Raw genomic sequence first — 14,733 nt, 5'->3', positions numbered from 1 at the left:
TGACGACTCTGCTTCATATCCTCATTCCCTTCATAAACCTCAATCAGTGCTTCCCACAAAGCTTTTGCTTAAGTGTATTCTCTGAAACCCTGTGCAATCTTTAGGGATAAGGCCATTGTGAGTGTAGCCATTGCTTTCTCTTGCTGTTCAACCTTTTCAAAGTCTTCTTCGGTGTAGTTATCAATTTCCTTGTCAATGACATCTCCATTCTTTAGTGTTGTGGTAATCCGGACCGGTCCTTTCAATATGCTTCTCCAGATTTTGAAGTCTTTCATTTTGATATACTTTTCCATGCGATATTTCCATTCCGGGAAACCTTCAGCAGACAGTATGCGAGGAATTCGAGTAGCGGTTCCCATGATAGCATACAATTCTTGATGAACTGTTGAGTTTTGGGAATCCATTTTATTTTTGGTTTTTCTGAATTGATTAAACAATCAAACTAACAAGGAAAGAACTAAAACGGAAAATGTTCAAATGACCAATAAGGGGGTTCACGGTCATATAGCAATCACGGCGGTACACACTTCATGGCCGTACATGGTAATCACGGTTAGGCAGATCACGGCCGTACACTTGAAGATGATTGTTTTACGGTCAAAGGATGAAGGTTTCACGGTCAAAGGACGGGTCACGGTCAAAACGTAGTTCACGGTCAATAACTTTGAATGGTTCACAACCGTATACTAGATCACGACCGTACACACATCAACAGGTTGAAGCCGTGAACACTTAGAACAATAGTTTTCAAGCAGACTTTGATTCCTTTAGCCTTGAAATCTTGATCAAATGCACAAATCCAGTAAATAAACTCGAATCAACCACGAAAATGATGAAAAACGTCTAGCCGTAAATACTCCTTGACAAGCTTGACACCAGATTCACTCTGATACCAATTGTAAAGTCCCAAATCCAAGGATCCAAACCAGTATTCAAACAAGTAATCAATCAAACAAATAAGAATGGAGTAGAAGAAGAAATTAATCAAGTAATGCACTCGTTTTATAGATCAACGTCCGGTACACCTTGAGAAACACACACAAGACTGTGAACTCGGCTAACCAACATCACTGACACATTCTGACAGACTCCTATATATAGGACCAAGACTGAGCACAGTTTACGGTCGTGAACATGTTTACGGCTGTGAACACCTACACGGCCGCAAACACTAAAGCAACAAGACCAAACCCTACCAAGACTTATACCTAAAGAAACCTAGCCCAAATTGTAACACCCAAAACCAGAATGGCAGAAACATTCGATGGCGGAGGACGTCATGTACAATAACGTAACAATGCACAATAGCAAAATAAGCAACAACATCATCCATTGCATTAATAATATAATTTAATACAAGTGTGTTCTGAATGTATTTGTAAGACACAAAAATATATATATCAAAATAAAAGACGAGTCTTGAACATGCTCCGTCTTCTCAAAACCTGGTCCAGTGTACCTGTCTACTGGTGACCTGAGAATACAAGTTATTTTGAAAGTTTAGATCATCATTTAAGCTGGTTAGTTCATAAGTATTTTAGTGTCAAATGTTTGTATAAGTTTGATGGAAATGTTTGTAAGTCTTTGATGTAAAGTTTGTAAGTGTTTGATGTAAATGTTTGTATACTTCCTAGAAAATCCTATATTTTCTACTAAAAATGGAAAGTCGTCTTCTACTAAGACCCGACTGTTCTGTATGTTTGTTTTTTTTGTAAAAGTGAGTGTTTTCCCAAGTAAATGACTATTATTACCAGAAAATAGTTTACATTACCGTTTATGTGAGAAGATCACTATATGAATTTAATGGGAAAATGTAAGTGTACAGTAATGTTGTAATAAGTAACTACTGAATCACTAACTACCTTATAAACCAATTTGTTTAATTAAGGTTAAAATATGATGAGGTTATAACCATACTGATTGACGAGTGTTTAACACGACGACTTGCTGGCGTCGAAACTGATGTGACATTTGTCACCCCTTGGCCTACCGGCTAAACTGTAGCGAATAGTCGGGATGCGGGATTGTCACTCCCGTATAAATCTTTACACACAATGTCAACTCTCCTTCCAGGATACTCTGGTTACAAAACGCAACGTAAGTAGAAATCCTCTGATCTTGTAAAAGGATGTAAGTTCTTGTAAAAGGATGTAAGTTCTTTTCTGTTCTTGTTATTGTATGTTCCTTTCTGTTCTTGTTATCGTATGTTCCTTTCTGTTCTAGTTATTGTATGTTTGAACTGACTCATGTATGAACTGACTCTTGTAGGTTTCACTGTTCTAGAAATAGTAAGTAGTAATCCTCTGAACTATACCTATTATAGTTTGCTAGTAAGCTGTGTAGTTGAATGACTGATCCTGTTTGTACACCTTTGCTACCCAAAGGTATTGAACTGATTGGAAGAACTTTTATATCTATATACATATACATAATATATAACTAAGATTTAAACGACATTCGGACAAACAACCGATACTCTAAGTCCACAACCAAACAAGGAACAGGAAATAAAGCGAGTTATCAGTCCTAAGCCCTTTCAACCTTATTTATATAACTATATCTATATAGACATGATTTGGACAATATATAAGTTTAAATGAGTTTGTAAAATGATAAAGAGTTTATAAAGTGATTTGAAACAGTTTGTTTGATAAGAGAGTTTTGAAGTCTAAGAAATCCTTTTGTTTGATAGTTATAAATCACATGTGATAGATACTATAACTATATTGTTTTCTACTTGTATTCCCCCCATAAAAGCATTTAAAATCATTTAAAAGATAAGTTTAGGTGTATGAACTCACCTGTAGTGAGTGATTCGAATGAAAGATAGATATAGGATGCTTGAGATCACAAATGAAGTCCCGAAGCACAATTGGATCCTATTAGACATATAATCACATATATAGGCATACAATTAGTGTATATAACAACTAATCATGTAAGGTAACAACCTTAGGTATTAGGAAACACTTGGAATGAAGTGTTACAATCACATATGATTGTATGAAAGGGTGTTCATGGCCACACTTATAAGTGTTTACGGCCATAGGAGAGTTTATGGCCACTCATGAAGGGTTTACGGCCACATCAAGATCCAATGAAGGGTTTATGGCTATGGGTTGAAGGGTTTACGGCCACATCATGAACTAAGAAGGGTTTACGGCCGTAAACTCTTGAATTTCATGCATAAAATGGTTGATTCTTGGTTGGAAATCTAGAGCTTCTAATGAATAACAAGTATATGGAAGAGATACTTACGTTTTGGAAGCTTATAGGGTGATTACAGCCCAAAGAACAAGTGTGTGTTCTTGGTGTTCTTGGTGATTTGAAGATCTAAACCCAAAATAGATGAATTCATGGATGAAATCATAGGGTTTCACTTGAATAAGAAGGATATCAAGAAAGAATGGAAGAATCACTTACAACTTTGAAGAGAAATGGAAGTGTTCTTGATGATACTTGAGAGAGAAATGAGTTATCAAGCTTGAAGATGTGAGAAATGAGGAAGAAATGAAGGAACACCATACTTATGGAGAGGGGTTCACGACTACCATGGGTTTACGGTCGTAAACCCTAGTTTGCGGCCGTGAACTCCTTGTAAAGGTGGTTCAGGATCAATTGCAACTCAATGAACTCAAGTAATTATTTCCTAACACCCAAACCTTGAGTGTAATAGGCTGAGAACTCACAAACCGACCCTAAACAATGCTAAAAGATAGCAGAAACAAGTCTGACATTTGATTGAATTGAATGGATTTACAAGATAGAAATTTTGGGTTGTCACATCATCCCCCCGTTAAAGGGAATTTCGGTCCCGAAATTAAAGTTTAAGCAAATATAGATAACTAAGGGAAAAGTTGAGGATATTTCAATTTCATTTGGTCCTCGCGCTCCCAAGTGAGTTAAGGTCCCCACTTGGCATTCCAACGAACCTTCACTATCGGGATACGACTTTGTTTCGTTTGCTTGACCTCTCGGTCCATGATCTCTACTGGTCTTCCACGAAGTTGAGGCTCTCGTTGATCTCAATTTCATCGAGTGGGATAACAAGAGTCTCGTCGGATAGACACTTTTTTAGGTTCGAAACGTTGAAAGTAAGATGTACGTTACTGAGTTCTTGAGGTAGTTTGAGTTTGTAAGCTACAGGACCGATCCTAGCGATGATCTCAAAAGGCCCTACGAATCTTGGATTTAGCTTCCCACGTTGTCCGAAGTATATCAAGCCCTTCCAGGGTGAGACCTTCAATAAAACACGGTTGCCAACCTGTAATTCCAAAGGTTTCCTTCTCTTTTCTGTGTAGCTTTTCAGTCGGTCTCTAGAGGCTTTCAATCGTTCACGAATGTGAACAATCTTCTCTGTAGTTTCCCGAATGATCTTTGGACTTGTGAGAGTGCTGTTAGGAACTCATCCTTTAGCTAATTGTGTATCACCCACTTCAGCCCAGCACAGAGGGGATCTGCACTTCCGGCCATATAGGGCTTCAAATGCAGCAACCTTTATGCTTGTGTCATAACTGTTATTGTAGGATAACTCGAAAAGAGGTAAATGAGTATCCCATGCCTTCCCAAAATCTATCACACAGGCTTGCAACATATCTTACAGATTTTGAATAGTCCTCTCACTTTGTCTGTCAGTTTGCGGATGGTAGGTTGTACTCATGTCCACCCTAGTTCCTAGGGAACCTTGTAGCGATTGCCGGAATCTTGAAGTGAATCTACTATCTCTATCAGAGATAATGGATATGGGAATACCATTGTAAGGTCCTTCATGGAAGGATCTTCACCAATGATCAATCAAGCATAAGAAAACAAAGAAGAAATGGAGTAGAAGATGAATGAAACTGAGCTTGCATACGATTAAGCACTTGAAACCGTCTGATACAACTCAGGGACCGAAAACTAGCAAAGTACAACAGCTAGTCGACAACCCACTACTGACAGCCTGACAACCTATATATACATGTAATGCCTAGCCCAAACCGAAAACCTGTTTTCGGTCACTTCCCAACCGAAAGCTTGCCTAGACCAAAAACGTCAAACACATACAAAAGACTCAAACTAACAATCTCAAATGCCCTAACTCATCTATACATGTAATGCCTAGCCCAAACCATATATATTGGCCCTTCAATCTCCCCATTGGTTTGCGGCTAGCATGAATCAGTCTTTATCAATAATGAGCACATATTGTAGATGGAGGAGTCTCCGTGGTTTGAGTTGGGTCAGGAAAAATTACTCCCACCCTTGGATCAATTCTGCGTCTTTTCATCGGGGGTTGGGAGGTCAGGACTGTCTGGGTATCACCTATAATTGGCTCAGATGTAGGAACTACATTATCAAGGGGAGGAATCCCTGATGATGTGTCCATATGAGTTGAAGAATCAGCCACTTGAACGGTAACCGAAGGCTCAACTTCTCGATCGTCAGCTTTCTCCCTTATCTCCGGTGTTTGAAGGATTGTATGATTGAAAGAATAATCTTCATTTCTTGCTCCTTCGAATGAGAATTCTTCGATGCTCACGGATGAAGCCTTGGCTCAGAAATCTTCGACACAAACTCCATGAGTTTCATCTTCACCTGAATTCACTTTTCAACACAAAACAAAACTAAAAGAAAATTTAGCACACAGTATTTTTTTTTCATATTTTCTGGAAAAATAAAAAAAACAGAAACAAAATTATTTTTGGATTTTTGATTTCTCTGAACAATAAATAAAATGGAATATAACACTATTTTTGATTTTTGTTTGGTTTTCAAAATTTTTAATTCTCCCCTAATATTTAAATTAGAAGAAAACTATGAACAAATTTAACAAAAATAAAAATGATATCTAACTTTAAGAGTGATTTGGGATCAAAGTTGTTGGACAATCATTTTCCATTTATCAGTACCTCTCCTTTCATGAATAGATCTGGTCGATTGCCGGTATTGTGGTCCACTTAAGCACGAAAAATTGTGACAAATTTTAGGAATGCTATCAGTGACAGGACAGATTGATCCTAAGCTACTAGATAAAAATACCTAAGGACCATTTATCTGACGACAACCAATGATATTGTTGTCCACCAAAATTTAGCAGCGAGATCTACAGACTATCTAGAATTGTTCAATTTTAGATGTACTAGAACATGTTTCCCGCTTCCTGACATACCCTAATAATCAAGAACTTCCGAGATACTCCTAACTTTAGGTGAGCAGATGATTATTCATAGAAAGGATAGATTTAGATTGCATATGTTGTACACTCAGGTCGGATCTTTCAATCACGCAGAGAGTGAAACATATGACTGACTAGAGTTTCAGAGGGATTGAGAAGTAGAAGGTTGCATATGCTGTGTGCCAGGTCGGATTATTAATCACGCAAAGGAGACAGCATATGGCTAACAGATAGAAAGAATTGCATAGATAGAAGATGCAGAGAAACAGAGTTGCATATGTTGCAGTCCAGGTCAGATCTCTCGATCACACAGAGGAGGCAACATATGACTAACAGTAAGAAAGAAAGAAAATAATTTTCTACAGACCTACTTTATCGGAATTCCCCAGTCGCCCCGTCAATATCGGAATTAAGGACAAAAATCGTACATCAAGGAAAAGTTAAACCACGGTTCTAGATACATATTCTTTAATGTGACTGGTGGATTATCATGGATATCTCCCTACTCAACCAATCCGAGCATCGTATTGTCAAGCTAAATGGAACTATCTAGATCAGAAATTGTCAAATCTCTAGATTCCTTAAGTTCATCTGCACCTAGTCAAGACCATTAAATTTTTCGTGCCTACCAGCGCATCGAACACAAAGCCTAGACAATTCAGCTTTGGTACTTTACACAGACTCAGATTACCTGTTATCACAAGTTTTATATCACTTCCCATAACATCACTTCTCAGTAATATTTTTGATTTTTCTGTTTTTCTATTGTTTTTGGATTTTTAATTTTCTAATTTTTGTTTGGTTTTTGTTTATTTCTCCCCCTAAATTTGTACATGGGTGAGAATGAAATTAAAATGCACAAATTTAAACTAACCTAAGCAAAAATTAATCTTTAAAGAGAATCAGCTTAAGAAAAACTCAGGAGTATCGAGAAGAAAACTCAAACCGTAAGTCGCCGATTAAATTTGCATCCAGAAGGTCTGAGAACAGCATGTATAATCTCAGAATAGATCCGAAAATTCTTCATGTCGTTAAGCACAAACCCCATGAAAGATCCCTTCCTTTCTTCCCTTCCCGTAAAGGACACATACTGCCAAACAAAGTTATGAATGATGCTCAATTGGGAGATGTCTCCTGTCATGTGCCGGGAGCAGCCGCTGTCGACATACCAAGGTCTGACGACACTCCTCCGCAACTGTCCCTGCATAATGAGCGGATTTATTTAGATTTAGGGACCCATGTCATTACAGTCCTGGGTTGACCCTTAACTTTCACAGATTTCTTGATGAATTAAAGAATCGAGTATTGAATTAATCAGAGTATGAATTCAAGTATGAATGTGAGATTGAACACTAGATGTAAATATGATCTTGTTTCAGCTCTATTACGCTTTCGTGTTTACATAGTACAATAGACAGGTCTGTAAAAACTGTTTTCTAACTCTAGTAAATAACCCTATTTATAGGGAACAGAAAGCGTACAAAAAATATACTAAGGCATAGACACTTAAGCTTCGAATAAAAGCGCCCTAGTAAAATATATTATAAAACATTCGAAGAGTTCAAAATACATTTCGACTAATTAGAACAATTCAACCCTTATAATCTCCCCCTTTGTAATAATAGTCGAACTCCTTAATTTGTAAGAAGTGTGATGGAATACAGCAACACTCTTCGAATCTCCGTGTACCAGGAGATAATCTTCTTCAGCTCTTTCTTATCTCCTTCATTTTTCTTCTTGCAATGATTCATACGAACAATTAAGTTCGTATATTGAGACGTTGAGTATCTCTCCACTTCGCATGCCTGGAATAAGAATCGTTTAGCTTTTCCAGCTTTGTCTTTTCCTGCGAATATCATACCAAAAGGCTTTAAGCAGATTTCACCATCAACATATTTTTTCAATTCTGCTTGAGTCTTGGTTGGTGCCATTGGTACTTTTATTTCCATTCCTTTGGCAGTAGCTAATTCCACATCTGTTAGTGCCAAACACTCATAATAGTTTTCGATGAAAATCTTGATGTGAGCAACTCCAAGCTTGAATTCATCCGGTTCAGTGTTTTGAAGAAACGAAAATGATTTATCTTTCAAAAGCAATGCAACTTGTATAAGATCATACAAGTTCATTAATGGAAAATCAGCAATCGTAAATTCGCAAATATTTCCATTTGCCCTGGCAACCACATACTTAACATTCTGGACTTTGTTTTTGAAAATCACATCCCTTTTCATACTTATGACTTTCTTGATTTTGATAAAAGACCAAACTTCCTCAGGGGCTTTTGCAAGAACAGCATGAAAACGAATTTTCATATGTGTACCTTCATCCTTTTCTTTAAAATTTCCTTCAGCTTTGAACTGAGGCATGATGAACATCATTTCATTTATTGGAAAATCCAGCTGACTTGTATCAGTATTCGAGACCAAATAACTTTGTTTTGGTTTATTCTCAAACGAATACATGTGATTATATGCTACCATGGCCTCAATGGTTTCGTAATTATAGTGTTTGGATGGATCACCTTTGTCTATTCCCTTCGGATCACTAGCACGCTGAGTCATAATGCTTTGAATAAGCCTTAGTTTTTCCATTTCAGCTTCTGCTTCAGCCTTCTTTTCTTCTTTCGACATTTCCATAACAATCGTTTTCCATTTATCTTTCAAGACTGGATTGTCAATTGCCTCTTTTGGTTTCGAACCACTTCCACCAGTCTCCGTAGATCTACCAATCACAATTCCTTTCGAAATTGGTTTTGCAATTGGCATCGTTGTTACAACTGTTGAAGTAACTAGTCCAGCTGAAACTATAACCGGTTTTGTTGTTGGGAATTTTGAAGAAAATACCGTTCCCACAACTTTCGCATCTTCACCACTAGCATTCGACTCACTAGTTTTTCTTTCTCCCCCTTGCACCCTTGTGAAAACAGGCGGGGCAATTGTTGTTGGAAGAAGTCTTGATATGCGAAAGAGAGGAGCAAGTTGCTTGTTGAGAATGGCTTCGAATTGAATAAACTTTTGTGATAAAAATTCAGGAGTAATCAGGGAAGAAGAAACCAGCCTGTCAGAAATTTCTTTTAACTCCTTGAGCAAAGTAATCACTTCCTCAAAGTTTGCACTTTCGGATGTTGAAAGTTGAGTTAATTGTGGACTCAAATTTTCATACAATTTAACAAATCGTGTGACCGCGTCACAAATGATATCAACTTTCTGATTCAGAGAAGCATAAACTTTTTGAAAATTTCCAATTTCTTTTTGCATATCTTCGCGGAGTTCACGAATTTGCAAATTAATATCCTCCCTTACTTTCTTCACTTCTTGAACAAAAAGAACATGCCGTTCCTTTGTGACATTCTTCAATTCTTTCACATCACTGGTAAACTTTGAATTTTGAGAATTGATCCGAAGTTCATTATTTTGATCATTATGATCAACCTTTTCCAAAATTCGTGATTCAGAGTCAGTAAGCATTCCAGACACTTTGCTCACAACTCTGGCTTCGAACATCTTCAACATAGTATCAACCTCCAAACTTGAAATAGATGAACCACCCCCCAGATCAGCTTGAGATTGAATTATCGAATTCAACTTCTGATTCAGAATTTTAAATTGCTTCATGGTCATCAGCATATGATCTGGAAACACCTCTTCCTCTTCATGAAATTCTAATTCTTCAAACGTACCTCCAAACCCCTCAGTATCAGTTTATGTCTCCATAAAAATGGTGTCTTGAACATTCGAATTTGGTTTGGGTGTGTCAGTGGATTGAGAAGAAAAAATAGAAGTGAATGGTTGATTGATAATATGTTCGAAAGTAGGAGAATCAGTGGTTGAAGTAAGAGGAGTAGTGGATGATGGTAAAGAAACAATACTTTCGAAAGGAACAAAAGTAGATTGACCTTGAGCGTCATTTTTCGAACCTCCGTCACCTATATTGACATTTGCATCCGTATCAGATACGTTTGCAGGGATGCCTGAAGTTCTGACCTCCTCAGAAACTGGTTTGGCAACCGAATCTTCGGGTGGTATGATGACTGTCTGCTCAGGAATTGAACTTCCTGCGGGAGGAGTTAACTCTGGTGTTTCTGGAATTCTTTCATCATCATCTTCTGTTGACTCATTAGAAATCACGAGTTTTCGGGTCTTCTTCTTCTTCTTCTTCTTTGACAAATGTTTTGCCATATCCTCAGCCCTTCGTTTCTTGGACACCGGAGAAACAGGTGCTGGCACTTCTCAAATTAACACACCTTGATGAGTGATTTGAGGTTTTCGAATCACTTTATGTGTAGGAGACTTGCTTTTATGGGTTGACTTCATTTTGATTCTTCGAAACATACCAGTCTTCGAAGGAATGACTACATTTTCTTGTGTTTCTCCAATAATAGGCTCAATCACTTGAGTCTCAGCAACAGACACATCAACTGGTTCAGGCTTCTTCTTTGGAGATTTCGAAGATTTTAACTCTGTTTCTGTCTTCTTCATCTTCTTGGATTTCGTATCATCTCTTCCCAATAGTATCCCAGTTTTGATTGTAGAATCAATGGTCTTCAAATATGCCACCAAAATAGAATTTGAAGGATCAACTCTTTTAAGCATTGCATCGGGAATACGAGCAACTGATGGAAAAACTTCAGCACTATCTGTGACATCCTTCGGATAGTGGTATGATTGAAAAACGGCTTTTTCTTCATCATTGGGTACCAAAATCCCTTCCTTGTCGTAAAAGTATTGCAAAATCAAGCTCCAGTATCTTGCACACGAAATACCATGAATAGCATTCGTGTGTTCTACACCCTTTTGGAATTCCTTCCATAATTGTGTAGAATAATCCACTTGAAGATCATAATAGATTCCAACAACCATTGCATAAACCTCCATTCTTCCTTTATCAAGACCAACTGTTCTCCCAGTTAAACACCTTAGAAAAATACCAAATAAGAAATTCCAGATTCGTGGAAGACCAGACTTCTTAAAATCACTAATCTTGGACAGTGGAGGCTGATATCCCATCTCATTAAACATGTTAACGATTTGAGGGAATGTGAAAGCAACATATGGAGGTGAATTCGGAATTTCAAGAATTTGACAAAAGAGTTTCTTGGATAGCCTGACCTTTTTGTCGTTCACCAGATGAAAAGTAATCGTATCAGAAGCTTTGTTGTAAGTAGCAGTTGAACCTGCTTGAGAAAGCCATGACATTGGAACAGAGAATGAACTGAACATCGCCTTAGACAAAACAGAGTTCTTCAAGGCAACGATTAGCATCTTCAATTCTTCCGTGTATTGAGAAGCATCACCCTCCAAGTGATAGTTTGTTGCTTGAATCTTCATTATTGGAACTGAAGAGACATCTTCTGTGGAAGGATCAACATCAACATGAATAGAAGTCGCCATTGTTAGGGTTTGAAGATTTTGAAGATCAGAGAATTTTGGGAATTTTTGCTTTTTGATTGTGTAAATTGATAATGAACCCTTGAATCCCCTTTTATATGTAACCCTGAAGTTTGAATTTGAAGCGGGATATGTATTTAATGTTATCCGACGTGGCACCTTGAAAATCGGACCATTACGCAGTAATACCATACATCATTTATAAACAGCCTGTGTTGTTATCCCCAAGAATATTGTAACCGTCAGAACCCTTCGAATGGAAGCAAGGCTCTTTCACTTTTGGGATGAAAAGCGAAGTCATATGCCAGAAGTTTGAAATCATCAGCCTGAGTTGGTATTACTCAGAACCTCAAGGATTTCGTGAGTGCAGTGTTCCAAAGAATATAGACGAGTAACAAAGATAATAAAAATTTGGGATATTGTGATGTCAAAATACCAATTTGACACAAAAGCAGATAAAATCCGGGCAAAGATTACTTCATTAATCATTAAGAGAAATGATCAATAGCTTGTGTAAGTTCCCGTGAATTACAATCAAATACTTGTTGATAAGTATCGAAGGGCTTCTTTTAGAAAGCTTCGTAGGTAGTTCAAAAATTTCGTTACATGTCAACCTACACATAAGGTGATAAATTGTAACCGAAATGACTTGTTTGACCAGTGTAGTCAGTGACAAGTTTGCTTTGATAAATTTGAAATGACATTGTCAATCGAATGAAACTCACACGGAAATTATATTCAATAAAAAGAATTTATGCTGGATGTTGTTGGGTTACAAACATTATGGGTTTCGAATGTTTGATCAAGACCACTCATTCGAAATGAATATGATTTGGAGTTTCAAATTTTGGTACTGAAACAAATGTTTCGTGAAAATCTGGAACATTGTTCCCCGTCAATTCCTTAAAAATGTAGTGAAAATTGGGTTTCACTTTCATCATGGTCTCATGATGTCAGATCATAAACACAGATTTTTGATATGTCTAAGTCTCGATGGGTTTGATCAGAGACCTCTCGGACATATGTCTTTGTGTGTGATTGTGTAAGAACTTTATGGGTGAAAAAGATTGATGTAAGACATGAAAGGTACCTCTGTTATTTTTGGACAAAACAGTAAACTCTTAACTCATTTTGAGAAGCGTCAGGTAGCTCAGAGACTAATGTGAATATAAGCCTGATTGGGAAGAAATTTTCGTATGAAAAATTTCATTAATGCTTTCATACACACACATTGAGTCATTGGTGACTTTGGACAACATGCAACATCATGCTTCTAGGGACAACTTAACTAGTTCGAATGATGAAAAATGTACCTGACCCTAGAACTGCAAGCATTATCCACTCTATATCTCCATGATTATCTGCAACAAAGTACTAAAAACAAATAAGAAGCAAAATATTTTTGTTGTTTTGATTTTTCGAAAGTATAGACCAAACAAACGAAAATCTTTTTGGATTTTTGATTTTTCGAAAATTAAATGACAAAACAAAGGAAAATCTTTTTGGATTTTTGAATTTTTCGAAAAATGAAATGACAAAACAAACGAAAATCTTTTTGGATTTTTGATTTTTTCGAAAAATGAAATGACAAAACAAACGAAATTTTTTTTGGATTTTTGATTTTTCGAAAATTAAATGACAGAACAAATGAAAATCTTTTTGGATTTTTGAATTTTTCGAAAAATGAAAATATACTGTACGTGTTGCAAAAACACGAAATTTTATCAACCCCTGATAAGTGACAAATGTACGAATTCGAAGGGGTCGAAGCATTGACTACGAACAGTAACCTCTGAATGCTGAATGACTTTGCATTGTCTTTTATTCAGCGCCTCTGATTCATTCCTGGTCAACCATTATTCTGCTTTTTCACATGGAACATAATTTCCATCGATCATTCCAATCCCTTCTATAATTTTCACAAGGGATTTTTCATCTAAAGGTTTCATGAAAATATCAGCTAACTGATCAGTTGTTTTCACGAAATGTACTTCAATATTTCCATCCTCCACGTGATCCTTGATGAAATGATAACGAAGTGCTATATGTTTAGTCTTCGAATGCTGCACAAGATTATGACAAACTCTTATTGCACTTTGAGAATCACAATATAATGGAATCTTTTTCATATTGATTGCATAATCATGCAATTGACTTTGAAACCATATAATTTGTGAAGTGCAAGCAGCAGCAGCCACATATTCTGCTTCAGCTGTTGAAATTGAGACACATGTTTGCTTTTTCGACTGCCAGCTCACCAGTTTGCCATCGAGAAATTAACATCCACCACTTGTGCTTTTTCTATCAAGAGTACATCCACCCAAGTCTGCATCTGAGTATGCTTGTACAAAGAACCCAGTTTTCGAAGGATACCACAATCCTAACGAAATTGTTCCTTTAAGATAGCGAAATATATTGTTCACAGCAGTGAGATGTGGTTCTCGTGGATTTGACTGATACCTTGCACTATTACAAACAGAAAACATGATATCAGGTCTACTTGCTGTAAGATAAAGTAATGAACCAATCATGCTCCTATAAAGAGTTATGTCAACTGCAGGTTTATCTAAACGAAGGTGTTAACTTTATGCCCGTTGCCATTGGAACTCGTAACTTTGTGCTATTCGTCAATCCAAACTTTTCTAGCAGATTCTTCGTATATTTTTCTTGATTAATAAAAATTCCTTCTCTGCTTTGACGAATATTCAATCCAAGAAAATTGTAGATTTTTCCCATCATGCTCATTTCGAACTTACTTTTCATCAAATCTTCGAATTCTCTAGATAAAGTAGGGTCAGTTGAGCCAAAAATAATATCATCAACGTAAATTTGAACAAGCATTAGATGATTCCCAACTTTCTTTCGAAATAATGTGGGATCAACAGACCCTTGTTTAAATTTAGATTGTTTCAAAAATGAAGTAAGAGTTGCATACCATGCTCGTCGTGCTTGTTTCAAACCATAAACTGCCTTATCTAAAATATAAACATGATCTGGAAATTGCTCATTAATAAAACCTGGAGGTTGTTCCACATAAACTGTTTCTTCAAGCTCTCTATTTAAAAATGCACACTTTACGTCCATTTGATAAACATCAAAGTCTTTGTGAGCTGCATAAGCTAGAAATATACGAACCGCCTCGAGTCTTGCGACAGGGGCAAAAGTTTCTTCATAGTCGATTCCTTCTTG

This window comes from Lactuca virosa, chromosome 2 (assembly GCF_052849685.1).
Source record: "Lactuca virosa cultivar CGN04683 chromosome 2, Lactuca_virosa_CGN04683_v6, whole genome shotgun sequence".
Classification (NCBI taxonomy): domain Eukaryota; kingdom Viridiplantae; phylum Streptophyta; class Magnoliopsida; order Asterales; family Asteraceae; genus Lactuca; species Lactuca virosa.
This window is presented reverse-complemented; position numbering follows the sequence as displayed.